Genomic DNA, 14,272 nt, shown 5'->3' with positions numbered 1-14,272 from the left:
CTTGTGACGTATCTAGCTCAATAAGGGCACTAAGTTTTACCTCACTAAAACGTCGCCACAACTTGTGAATGTACTAAGAACCTTGACTGAATTCTCCTAATAATACAAGTATTTCAAATTCTAGATCATTAGATTTTTTGTATCTCCAAATAAAATAGAAGCTCCCAGCTGATTCTGGTCCTATTCTCAAAAAATCAAACTTGCTCAGACTAAGACAGGCACGGTACGAAGGCAGCTTATCCCTTTCTGCAATTCTGGCTTGTATTCTTGTATGGTACTTACTACAGACTTCTACAAAATCGAAGACATAATAATTAATATGGTAATCGATTGATGACCTGTGACATGTTTTTCTTCTAATTTATTCAAACTATTTTTAACAGCGGGGTAATTTATACACGAGTTGTCTCTCACTTACTTTTACCACGACTTACTAATTTATTCATATACTCAAACTAGAAACAATATATTATGGAGTAAATACTAAATTAATATATAATTTCTTTTAATTCTTTTCACTATTTCCATCTATTCACTATGACATCCAATTATTTACTAACTTTCTCGCTGATCAAAAAACGCGTATTTATACAAAAAGGTTTTCTTGATAATTCGGTTCTAGAATGTAAGCAAATAAAAATTATTAAATTTATTTCCTTTGTGGTAAAAATCCCTGAGGAACATAGACGAAATTTGAATGAGACGAAATTGGGACTTTATTATATATTTCATTCGTACATATTTCGAGAGCTTTGGTCTTTTAACTTCCATAATCGTTGTACACAGATAAAAATTGTAACATAATGTTGATTAAGTTTTTATTTCATATGTAGAATTTAATATCTAAGCATTATTTGTTCCTTTGGTAATTGTAATATCAGTTAAGTAAAGTCTATAAAAGTTAATTATAGTAGGTGAAGGAACTGAAAACTTTGTTTATATTAATTTTATATCACGTACAATTTCTAATAAAAGCAATTTTTTCAAATTGTTTTCAAAGGAAACGGAGCAAATAATGAGAATATATACTTGTATATTTCCAAATATAATCAGAAATAATTACATTTCTATAATACGAGTATGAAGATATAAATTTTGAGGTACAAAAAATTTATATCTGAATCTTCCATAACTTAAAAAATTGTCACACATCTTTTAAAATGCTCTCAAAAAAATTGGTGAGTTGCTTCATCTATATCATCCTCTGTGGTGAAACGTCAAATATATAAATGTGTATTTAAGTTAAGAAATAACCAGAAATTACGCATGGTTAAATCAGGCTAATAAGGTGGAACACTTTTACATTATTTTCACATAAAAATTAAACTCTGCTCTACATTGTGGAACAATGCTAGATATTGAGTGATGGTTGATCTGCAGGTGCTTCTTCTTTATCCAATTCTCCCATTGTTTTTTCCCATATTGATAAATTATATTTTCTGTTGTAGCTCCCGATTCCTTTAGTAGGTTTATCATTCATTTTTGGTCCTAAGTTGATGTCGATATGGAAATACAAGGAACATTTTATATCCTATCCCTATCATTGGCTTGACTTCCGCATCTACAATCGGCCTCTCTTCATTTCAAAATTCACTTTCAAAAAGTGTCTTTGCCTTTCCTATGTAACAGATATTTGTGTCAAGGGTTTGTATTAAAAGTAACATTTTTTTGTGGATGAGAAAGTTTACATTTACGAAAAGAGCGCATCGAATAGAATATAAATTGATAATAAAATAGACAAAGTCGTTTAGATAAAATCAAATTTTGACGTCTCTTGTGTGATAATTATCAATTTTAGATGATGTCGAATGACCATCACCAAAAAATGTATTTTTCACGCTTTTTTTTTAAGTTTTCATGGTTTTTTCTATTTATCTTGGTTAATGCATCACGCAGACATAATATAACATCCAGCAACTTTCATTTTTTTAAGAATTGAAGGCATGGCTAGGAGAACAGCGCTCCTAAACCAACCAAGACTTCAAAACAACGCAAATCCTCCGAGGGGTTCTACTTAAGTTTTGAGATAGACAAATGAGAACAAATATTAATGAATTTTTGATATTTTTCCTTTCTGATTTAAGTACCTTCAAAACAATAGGTACACAATACATTAACCTCTCAATTTATTTTTGATCTGCAGGTCCCAAACAAGGACTGTAAGCGAATGACGCATAAATTCCATGTTTTGACTGTTCAAAAACGTGTGTGCGTGAGAGCTCGCATTGTCGTGGTGGAGAATAATTTGTCTTCTGCGATTGGTTTACCCGTTTTTTTCAAACACTTCTAGCAGATAAATGCTGGTATATCATTCATAATTGATCCTCAACGTTGCACTGATGGAACGGTGGCGACATGTCCAGTTATTCAGAAAAAACAGGCGCCCATTTTCTTCGAAGTGCTTTGTGCGCGAACAACTTTTGTTGGATTGCTTGTCTTGAAAGACTCTTACGATACGTCACATGATGATCTTGCATTATCAGTTTACGCATAGTATCGATGTTTTCTTCAGATTTTAGAAAACTTTCACGGAATTTACCCTGTAGCGAAGTGTGACCACGATTGAATTCGGCAAACCAACTAAACACAGTGATTCGAGATGATGCTCCATAATCAAAAGTCGAAACGAGTTGATCGGCACACTACTGTTGGTTCAATCCAGTTCAATCCAATAAACTTTTTTTAAAGGGGCATTGGCAGCTTATCTTAGGATGCAATAAATGTCCTAATCTTTTTGGTGATTATTCTGTTACATAACCTCAAGTCTTCAAAACTTAAGTCATAAATTTTTTATTTTATATGAACTTGACGTTTGTAAATGGCTCGCAAAAGTTGAAAAAACTACCCACGTATGTTTAGGAAAATGCCCTTCTTGTTTCTGTACATCTTGGAGCTAGAAAACTATCAAAGTCACAGTTATAGAAACTCTTCTTCTTCTTTACTGATTGACTGACGATTTCATCGATCAATATATTATTGATTGAATGGCAATTGCCAGGCACTGTTATGTTGTCAAATATGTTCCAAATATTCTGGACATTATTATAAATAACATTTTCAACACTTTAGTTTGTAATCGTCATCTCTTAATGGTTTAATGCATTAAAAATGTTAAATTTATGACACTTATGTAATATATTCTAAATTATTTTTGTTATCTTTGGTATTTACTATTATTCTATCTTTATCTATTGCTCTTCCTTCCAGCCACTTGTTAAATTGTTGTGGACAAAGAAGAATTACCAGAACCCGTCGCAAATATGGTCCTATTTAAGCAGAAAGTCTTGCTGTGTGACAGGTGGAATTATAAAGGTTTAGTTTACTTAGAAATCATTCAATAAGGTCGAACTATCAATGCCGAGGTTTATAGTGAGCATCTAACGCGAATATATGAGGTTTTATCGGAGAAATACCCAGATCTACCGCATCTAGCATTTAGTTCGAACCTTAGATTACTATTTAAGATCCAAGGCGAAATTCTTGTGTGGGAAAAATTTGATCTAAAATAGATGATGAAAATGCAGTGCAACAACTATCTGCAAAGCCCAAAGAATAATTCTACCTCTCAAGTTTGGTTGAAACCATAAAATATGATGGGTTGTACTTCTAATATTAAGTCTTTTTGTATGAATATTTACACTTGAGTCCCGCTAGTCCGAACACGGGTAATCCGAACGTCAGCTTAATTCGAATACGTTCCAGAAAATTTTCATAAATACAGTACATACAGTCCACATGATGTTGTTTAATAATTACAGTCCAAATTGACACAACGCAAACAATAAACAAAAGAAGAAATGAAAAAAGTGAAAAAGATTGTAGGTATATACCGTACTGAGCAAAAGAATAAACTCTGGTTACTTTTTGGACATAAAATCCTTCATTGTCATTTGTTACAGCTTTGACAGTCTGTTTTTAGCTACATAGTTCCCCCATGACATCCGCGGGTGTGGTAGTAGACTGTTACTCTAAGTAGCGCAGCTGCTGCCTCATGGTACGAAACATTCTCCTCTCCCGTTGCTCATCGCCGCTCTTCTCCTCTTCATTGCACTGAGCCTGCTTATGCGTTACAGCGACTATGATGTCATCATCTATCAAAGTCTTAGCGCTATCTGCCACCATCCATTCATTCACGTCTGCTTCGACTGCAATCTCACAATATTCTGGAATATTCTGTAGCAGTGGAATCAGGTTAACGGTGTCATTTTTTGTAGACTGTTCTTCAAATTTCAAAGATGTCCATAGTTTATTTCAAGATTTTCTTATTACTTAACTGTAACATTTTCCAAAGAGTCAATAGACAACATCCTTTGCGTTTGTTTCTTTAAACTTTTGTCTCAAAGGGATGGTATCGTCTTCAATTAAAGATTTCAAAAATAGTTTTCGGTACTTCAACTCCAGCGCGTGCAAAACTCCCTGGTCCATTGGCTGTACTAAAGGTGTCACATTTGGTGGTAAAAGGCTGCCTTTATCTCACCGCAAGTAAGTTCTTCAATATCTGGATGGGACGCTGTTTGCCGATTTTTTTAGTCACATATTATGGCTTTCCAAACGTTTAACTCTTTTGCTAGTTTTATGAATCTTTCACCGCTATCCGAACGTTTTAATGTTTCCAGTTTGTCTTTAAGAGTTAAGGTGTTATGTTTAGGATTAGTAGCCATTCCAGTTTCCTTTTACACTTGAAAACACTAACCTTTCAAACAATAATATAACAAACAAAAAACACTACAGTACTGTATCTTCACACTTAAACAACACGCACGATTCCACAGGGGACTGATCGCTGTACAAAAAAATAGTTTTCGGTTAATTCGAACAATCAGCTGATCCGAACAGTGTTCGGTCCCAATGAGTTGGGATTAGCCGGGCTCAACTGTAATAAACAAAGTGACATTATTTACGAAACACTATTTATGATATAAATGAGATACCCATTACTATTAGATATTTTCCTATGAGTTGAAATATAATTATTATACCAGCTACATTCTGGATAAACTTATTCCGCCAAAAGTTTTCAAACTCGCTTTACCAAATTGAAAATTAGCCCAGCAATTTAAAGTTTTAGTAACCGTAATAGTAAACTAATACTTCTATTTCCTAATAATGTCCTAAATCAGTTAAAAACACACGTTTTTTTAATTACATATTAAATCGCTGTCAATAAACCCAGGAAAATCATACTATTTTAAGTAAAATTATGAAAAGATAAACATAGTTTTATTATCATGTATTTCACAGAACCGGTTAATGAATACGTACAAGGGGAATTTTATTTCTATTTAAATATATGCGGGGCTTATCTCATTACGGTATATAAAGACGTTGTCAGTTTGTTTACAAACAAAATAAGTTCATCCTTAAAACAGAAACGGCGTCTCAGTTAAGATACATTTTTATAAAATGAAGGATTTTCTTTTACTTTTCGTTTTGTTAGTATTTTTTGCCGTGGCTCTCGCAGGTAAGCTTTTTATAAAAAAATAATATCATTGGTAATTAAAATATGAGGAGTAACAGATACAATATATGTAGTTTATTTATTCGACTGTCAATTACCTAAAAAAGTAATTTTTCACGGTTTTTGTATATATACAAAGTTCGAATAAAGTGAACTTTGGAGTCAATTATTTAACAGAATTTATTGTGATTGCTAAATTTACGCTAATATCAGCTGTCAATCTAAGGTAAAACTGTATTCATATTGAGTTATATCGCCAATGCACAGCAACGTTTTTGCTCTCAGACGATGTTTATTGCTTTAGGTATGGCTTGAGAGACTCAGATGAAGAATGACCAGTAATTTGTATCACTTCTTTGAAATTGGTTCCGAATTTTGTACAATTACTTCAACAGCGTGGTTAGTTTTAGTCTCTTAATACTTTAAGCACTAGATTTGTCCATTTACTGTGTTGGTTAATGCCTATTGGAAAATTTTTATACAAAATTTCTGTCGTATTCTAATTCAGATATAAAGCAAAGAACGATCGCTTCGTTTTAATATTCGGTATTCTTTTGGTCAACATCTTCTGTAGTAGACACACTGGACACTTGTCTTGGCATTTAGATATGCAACGCCCTGTACAGTTTTGGAGAATATGGTGTTGTATTCAACCGTAAACTTACCCTAATCATCGTCTTCGTTTTTGAAAAGTGATGCTAGATAAAAGCAGGTGATTGGTAAAATTTCTTTGTAAGTTATCCGGCGAGTTTTCATAAAATTTTTCCACAATATTGTTGATCATTTCAGTAGCCAAAGCTGCAGAACTGAATTTTGAATTCCCTGAAAGTGCTTGTAGATCTCTTCCTTTAGCTGTACGTACTTTCCTAGCATCCTCATAAAGTACATCTTCAAATGATTCTTTTTTCTGAATCAATTTTGCAATTTCTGCAGAAGCTTATCGGCCATTAGCTCCCTTTATATTGAAAGCCTGATCTTCAAATGTTCATTCGAAATTAATATTTGCGCTCTTCACAGAATGATGTGTTCGTGGGGGTTGAGGATTCAATTGCTTCGTTTATTTCAAAACCTACAACTATTCCGAAGTAATTTATTGCTATTTGAAGACTTTTTCTGCCTATATGAAAAACTTTAAAAGGTGGATATCATCCCTGAACAAATTAGGACTTTTTGGAAACTACGATAAGATTAACCCTAACATGATCTGAATGTTTAGAAACTAATCACGTTCACTATATTGGAAAACTGCTCGAGTTAATCAAATCGTGGTCATATGATAGGATCATTTCTACCCTGGTAGACTACTGGATAAACGTTATCAGTCGACGGGTTGAAAGCTAAACATAAGGATGTTTCATTACCAAACAACGCGAGCTCAACTGCAAGTTATCCGGCGAGTTTTCATAAAATTTTTCCACAATATCATTTCAGTAGCCAAAGCTGCAGAAATGAATTTTGTATTCTCTGAAAGCGCTTGGAGACCTCTTTCTTTCGCTGTACGTGCGTTCCTAGCATCTTTATAAGGTACAATTGCAAATGATTCTTTTTTCTCAATTAAATTTTGAAAATACGTTTTCCGCAGAAGCTTTGCGGCCATTAGCTCGCTTCATATTTAAAGCCTGATCTTCAAATGATCATTCGGAATTAATATTTGCCCTCTTTACACAATGATGAAAACCACCTTCAACCACATGAATGCTTTTCAAAGTATTTCTATTCTTATTTATAAACCTAAAACTATCCCGAATTGATTCATTGTTATATGAAGACTTTTTGAGAAACGAGCTGGATACCCCCACTAAACAAATTAGGACTTTTCGGAATTCACGATAGGGTTAACCCCAACATGATCTGAACGTTCAGAAACTAATCCGTATCACATTCACTGTTGGTTGGGAACTGTTCGAGTTAATCGGATCGTAGTTATATGATAGATCCTTTCTGCTCTGTTAGACCGGTGAGTAAACGCGACAGGTTGTTTCATTTGTCTATGGTTTTTTATTCCCTTTAAATTATTATCTACTATTAATTCTAAAGAGCAGTGTAATTAATAGACATTATTCATGATGAAAATAGTTTGTTAGTATTAAACTTTAGAGCAAAATCCGAAAATAAAACGTGGCGTTCGGGAATTGTGATCAAAATCCGGTTGTGAGTTAGGATCCACATTTTTTTGCACGGAGGACGAAACCTCTATCCATATTCTCTCGAAGTGTGAAACACTAAGGAACTCCAGAGCACTATACCTGTCAACATATGAACTAGAAGACGAAGATCTCTGTCAATTAAAGGCATCCCACATTCTAAGCTTTTTAAAAGGATTGGGATTGATGGATCGGCTGTAAACACTGAGTTCTCCAGTATCGCTGCAAGAAATACATACATATATAGAATCCACAATCAGCTGATAGATGATCTACCTGAGTTCAGCTCGTAGTTATCGGAAAGCACTATCGTTGGACCTACCAAAAAACTGTACGTCGCCAAACGTATAATCGCTCATTCATACACGCAGAGCCGGACTTAGAGTCATCGTGGCCCCCGGGCCAAAATATTTCAGGGGCCTATGTAAGGCGGGCGTTTTACGTGAATTCTTACATCAAGTTGATTTTTCATTATAGTCAATTTATTCATTATTTCTAACTAAAAATAGTACAAAATTACGTTCATAAATTAAAAACATTTTTTCCTTATTTTGCTACCTACAAATTCTTCAATAACACTAGTGCAGTCAATCGATTTCAGTAGCTCATTTTCAATACACAATACGCTATATGGCCCGTCGCGAGGCCCCTCCGCAGCGGGGGCCCCCGGCGCACGCCCGGGTTGGCCCATGCCTAAGTCCGGTTCTGCATACACCCTAACGTTGATCAAGTCCTCATTTCTATTGACTTATTTTGTCATAAATTAGGAGGGCAAAGTAATTTCACTGACAAGAAAATTTAATTCATCAAACTAAAGATGAGTGCTCTAAATTTAAAATAGGGTTATCGGAAAATTGTTGCCATTGACAAATAGTTGGTATTTCTAACCTGAAATCTTATTTTTGTTATAAAGTGACGGTAGTTATGGGGGTTAACGATAGGGTTATTAGATATGGTTTCGTTTGAAAGAACAATGAAAATAAAACAAAGCAAATTTGGTTATCTAAAGAAACCGTCTATCTTTTGTCTTCACTTCTAAAAACACATGAGTCATATAGGCAACTAGCCATCGATTACCACACTTGTCATTGATTTTATTAAAATCGCTGCACTTTGGGGCAAAACTCCAAATTATTGGACTTTGTAGTTCTATGGCCAGACTGTTGGACGTACGAAAAAAAGTTAAACGAATTACGAGCCAAGAATTTGCATACTTTTTTCACAGAAACTCTTCTGCACGTGCGTCAATCATCATGACTATTCACACACAGATAGATCTTGATGAGATTAATTGAACAAAGTTATCCATGGTTCGACATCTGTTAGGCTTCCTGAGATAATAGCCACTTTCGGTATCTCCGGAAGTAAATGTTTCCGTATAAAATAGATATGATAAATCGATTTCTCGTATCATCATTAGTCTATGTATAGAGTTTCATGATGATCGTCTTGGGGTGGATTATCATACTCTTACCGTACAAATTATTGAGATATTAATTTTTGTTATAGATAGTGGATGTAATGTTGTACCATGCAGTAGCTATTGTCAACAGACTGGACACTTTGGAGGATACTGCGTAGGACCCAATTTGAGTACTTGTCATTGTTACGATCTTCACGGCAAAAACTGAAACACACAGAAACAAAATTCCATTAGATTCTATTTCTCACATCTAATAATTTTATATATATAAACTATATCAAAAACGTAGTTACATTTTTTATTACTTACTAACACACTCAACCACGATATTTTCAATTCGATCGAAAACTCTTAACACAAACAAAACAAGCTGCTGTTAGAAAGGAAGAATAAACATCACGAAAGCTAATACGTATATTATAGACTTAGCTAATCCGTATCAAGCTACTTAAGTAAATTCAAATTTCAATTCTAATCTTGAGGTAATTATTTTTCTTTTCGTAGTATATTTTTATAAACACTTTTTCATTTCATTTATTAAATTCTTTAGCCGAATAGTGAAACAGGTAGATTGACATATAATGTAGTGTTTCTAAATATTAGGCGTGGAGCCCTTGCTACGTATCGCAATATATGGACTAGAATTTGTTAGTAGAGACAGTGTTAGCCGTGGAGATTGAGCGATCAAGACAAATCTTTCGTCTTGACTGGATTTGAGAAATAATTTCTCCGTTATATGACTCCGGCTAACATTACTCGATTAGATGACTAGTTTGGGACTGCTATTTGGATTCCACAAATTCTACGGACGTTATTGGATTATTGCAAAAGATTAAATTGATTTTTCATCATCCTCATACCTACTTTTCACTTATTTGTAAGTGTTAATTGATACACCATGTAACTATATTCGCAGCGGTTTTTTCCAAAACTGTGAACTATAACTCATTATTTATTTCAATCCTATATTGATTATGAAAGGGTAAAATACTGAATATACTGGAGCCCATCGACTATGTTTGAAACATTAGTTACGACATAAAATCGTTAAGAGTAAGAACCAATTCGGACTGAGCTAGTAAACCTTTGGCAATAATAATATTAAGAAAGTTACACTGGTTGACACCATGTTTCCATTGATGTATTTGTTGTTAACATTAGCAGAAAAAGGTTGTCTTAAATCAATTTTGTTACTATTTATGCTAGCTCCAACTGCGGATTTTCTGGAATCCAATATCATTTTGCTTATTATCCGTTTCTTCTAGGGTAAACTTTGCCTAACCGTAGAAATGAATATTTTTGAGAAACATTATTTTCATTAAATTAAATCATCATTTATCTCCTGAACAGTATTAAATTTCTACAGTTATCTTATGGATGCGGATGTTTTAAATGAAATAATTATCAGCAGCTACTTATCTTGTATGTATCAGTGGATTTTTCTAAACATGCACAATATGTCCAATTCCTTTCGATATCACATCTTGATCTCTCAGGTCTGTAGACATCATTGAAACTAAATGCTAAAAGTATCAAGGGGCTCCAGAATTGGATTGGATATTTTGAATAATAAAAGTTACGCAGTATCAATAGAAACTGCGTGAGAGAGTGCGTGAAGTAAGAGAATGAACCACTTAACGTTAGAAACAACATTTGCTGCTATAATCAACAGATCCATTAGTTCTAGTCAAATGAGCAAAAAAAGGTTACATAGTTAAGAACACACATAGTGCTATATGAATAATATAATAAATACCAGTACATACTTCTTTATTTCTTTCTACGACTATAACACAGAACCGCGAAGATTTTAAAAATAGGTGGGCGAAAGCTGCATAAAATGATCTACAGAATGATAAGAAAAATTTGGAAGAAGAGTAGTTACCAGATGATTGGAACAACGCTGTATATAGTTTTGGCCAGGATAATGGGAAACGGGATCAATTCATATCTAAGAAGTCGGTGAATATCAATGTGGTTTTAGGAAAGGGCGAAGCACAGTTGACCAGATTCTAACTTCGAAAAAGAATTCACAGCAATAATTTAAATCAAAATCTACATCTACTATTTATAGATTATAAACAAGCTTTCGATACAATAGAGAGAACAAAGTTGTATCAGACTTTAGAGTTTTTAGGTGTCCCCTGAAAACTGACTGGTGAAACTGACTTTGAATAGAACTGAGATCAAAGTATTATCTAAAGGACGGTTATCAGAAAGTTTTCAATGAAATAGAGGATTGATGAAGGGAGACACCTTATCCGCGTTACTTTATAAGCTCACATTAGAGATAATCAAAAAAAGCACACCGACAAAAAGTTTGATATATCACCGGAAGCATCAAATTTTAGAATATGCAGATGATATTGTGTTACTAGCCAGATCCCGGGGGAAATTGAAAATGATATCGGTGAATATCGAGGTTGCTTTAGGGAGGGGAAAAGCACAGTGAACCAGATTTTTACTTTAAAAAAGAATTCATAGCAATAATCAAAACCAAAATCTACATCTACTATTCATAGATTATAAACAAGCTTTCGATACAATAGAGAGGACAAAGTTGTATCAGACTTTAGAGTTTTTAGGTGTCCCCTGAAAACTTGTAAGACACTTTCTAATCTTCAATGACGTTAGTAATGATAGCATGGCATTTATGGTTGTGAATAAAAGTTGTTTTATGCTTTTGTATTTTTGCCGTCGTTCAAAAATTATTTTTTTCTTCCAGCGTATAATAATAACTATATTGTTTTAGGCAGCATAGATCGTAAAAATAACCTATTCTCTTACCAGTGTAATAATGAACGCTCATTATTGTACTAGTAACAAAATAATGAGAAACGATAGCAACGTCTTACTATGGACATTGTAACCAAGTAGGCAGAAACCGTCATTTAATTTTGATTTCATTTGATGTTTGTCAGTTTTGAAAAGTGTTTCTTGTAAAAATGTCTCAAGAAGACTAATTTCAATGTATTGGATATAATAAAATTCGTGCGGTTTGATAAGAGATAACGTAACTTGTATAATATTACATCGTTCCAATACTCCGAACTTGCGTTGGAAAGCTACTGTTATTGTACGTCTTTTCAGTATATGGCTTGATTCATTCTTGACTGCCAAGCTGGCGCAGTTCTTTAGGGATGGGATCCATATTTTGCCAGTAAGATGAGAAAAGTCATAGCTTTAGATGGGCAATATTTTGAATAATACTATTGTACATGTTTTTCTTAAATAAACGTTCAAATTTTGAAAAGAAAATCGCACGAGTCAAGTTATTTTTATGCTTGAAGAAAAAATAGTATATGTCACTCAGAACAGGAGACCCATTATATGTTTAGCCCAGTTTGAACAGAATCTGGGCTCAACGGTAATGATGGCCTTCTACTCCTACTAACATAATGTACTATTATTTGGATATGGAGTGATATGGAGTAATAAATTTTTAAGTATCCAAAGCAAAACACGGATATATAAAACTTGTGTCAGACCAGTCAGACTGCAAATACTAAGCGGATTCTCAGAACGACCGAGATGAAGACATTACGCTCAATCACAGGGAAAACACTAAGAGACAGAATAAGGAGCAATGAAATTAGAAGAATATGTGACGTTCCGGATATAGTGAGATGGGCCAGAACTAGAAGAAGAGCATAGAGAGATCATGTCAATAGAATGGACGACGATCGACTGGCGAAAATCGCAAAGGAAGAGAGACCCAATACAAGTAGACCGCCTGGAAGACCACCAAAGCGCTGGTATGAAAGCTGGTCCTCGGAGTCACAACTTAGGCTGCCTCTTTGAAAACACAAGACATAGTCTTAAAATAAGAAGAAGAAGACTATTATTTGAATTCGAAATTTACGTTTTTTTTTTTTCGTTACTTTCCATATTGTTTAAACGAAACGTAAATGTACCTTATACTAAAAAACGAGATATACGATATATATTTTACACTGCAGATCGTTATTATATGAAATAACTACTTCTTCCTTCTTGTATAGTAGGTTCAAAACCTGTTTCTTCTTCAGTTTCAGCCTCCTGGATCCAGATTGTCACACCATCTCTTTCTCGGTCGATCAATACTTCTCCCTGTTGGCGATTTATCCCTTGCGATACGCACTAGTCTTTCGCTTGTCATTCTGCTAATGTGACTATTCCATTCTTGTTTTCGTTTTAATATCCAGTCAATTACATTTTCTACCTTGCACGTATTTCTTATGTTTTCACTTCTTTCTCTGTCTGAAAGTGTTTTCCCTAGTTGTATCGGGTCTTGTCTCTGCTGTGTATGTCATTATAGGTCTAATTGTTGTTTTATATATTCTGCTTTATGTTTCTTTTGTAAGATGTTTATTTTTCCAAATAGTGATATTGAGGCGTCCTGCTACTTTATTTGTTTTGACGACCTGCTGTCACACCTCGTCCTCGACATCTCCATAGCTCGTTATGTCTATTCCTAAATATCTAAATTTTAGTACCTGTTGTATTACATGACCATCAATTTCTATTTTGCAGCGTATAGGTTTCTTAGAGGTTGTCATGCATTTTGTTTTCTTGTACAATTATCATATTGTACTGTTTACCTAACGTGTTGAAGATTCATACTAGTCTCTGGAGATCGTCCTCGGATTCAGAGAACAGTACGGCATCATCCGCGTAGCAAAGTATTTTAAGTTGTTGAACTAGTTAAAGTGTCAAATTAATAACATATTACACAGTTTATCGGACACGATCAGTTATTTCATGGAATAACTAGGTATTCTATAAAATAACAGATATCATATTAAAACGGTAACATAATACACATTAATACTGTGTATTATTTGAGAATATAGTATCGTCAATAATTTATTTTCCTCTCCATATCCATGATATTTCATTTGATATTTTATTCGAATAGTATATTTAATATGACGATATTAAAAATGAACTTGAAAAATAAAGTACAAACAAATAAAAGTATGAAGAGAAAAGCGTATAAAACACGAGTGAGAGTTTTTTAATTAAAAGTAGAGCGGCTTTAATTATTCAACCATTTGTGTGAAACAAATAGTATAAAGTAATATCGTCATGCAGTTTGTTATACAACCTAAAACGGTAGTAATAAATATGCTCTTGAAATGAGACACGTATGACATATATCGTTAATCCCTTTTTGTTGACGTACTCTTTTGCAAATAATCCGTATACAGGGAATTTTATATTAACGACATATGATATCAAAGTAGTCAATTCAATTACTTATCACTG

The 14,272-nt window shown here is 33.7% G+C and overlaps 1 long non-coding RNA gene across 1 annotated transcript; it reads left to right on the top strand.

The window, feature by feature from the left end:
- Window positions 1-5,347: 5,347 nt before the first annotated feature.
- On the top strand, window positions 5,348-11,897 carry LOC130446720 (uncharacterized). Its single transcript, XR_008910179.1, has 3 exons — window positions 5,348-5,461; window positions 9,112-9,507; window positions 11,778-11,897. It is a non-coding gene; the product is annotated as an uncharacterized LOC130446720 (long non-coding RNA).
- The last annotated feature ends 2,375 nt before the right edge of the window (window positions 11,898-14,272 follow it).

Source organism: Diorhabda sublineata, chromosome 7 (genome assembly GCF_026230105.1).
Source record: "Diorhabda sublineata isolate icDioSubl1.1 chromosome 7, icDioSubl1.1, whole genome shotgun sequence".
Taxonomy (NCBI): Eukaryota; Metazoa; Arthropoda; class Insecta; order Coleoptera; family Chrysomelidae; genus Diorhabda; species Diorhabda sublineata.
This window is presented reverse-complemented; position numbering and strand designations above follow the sequence as displayed.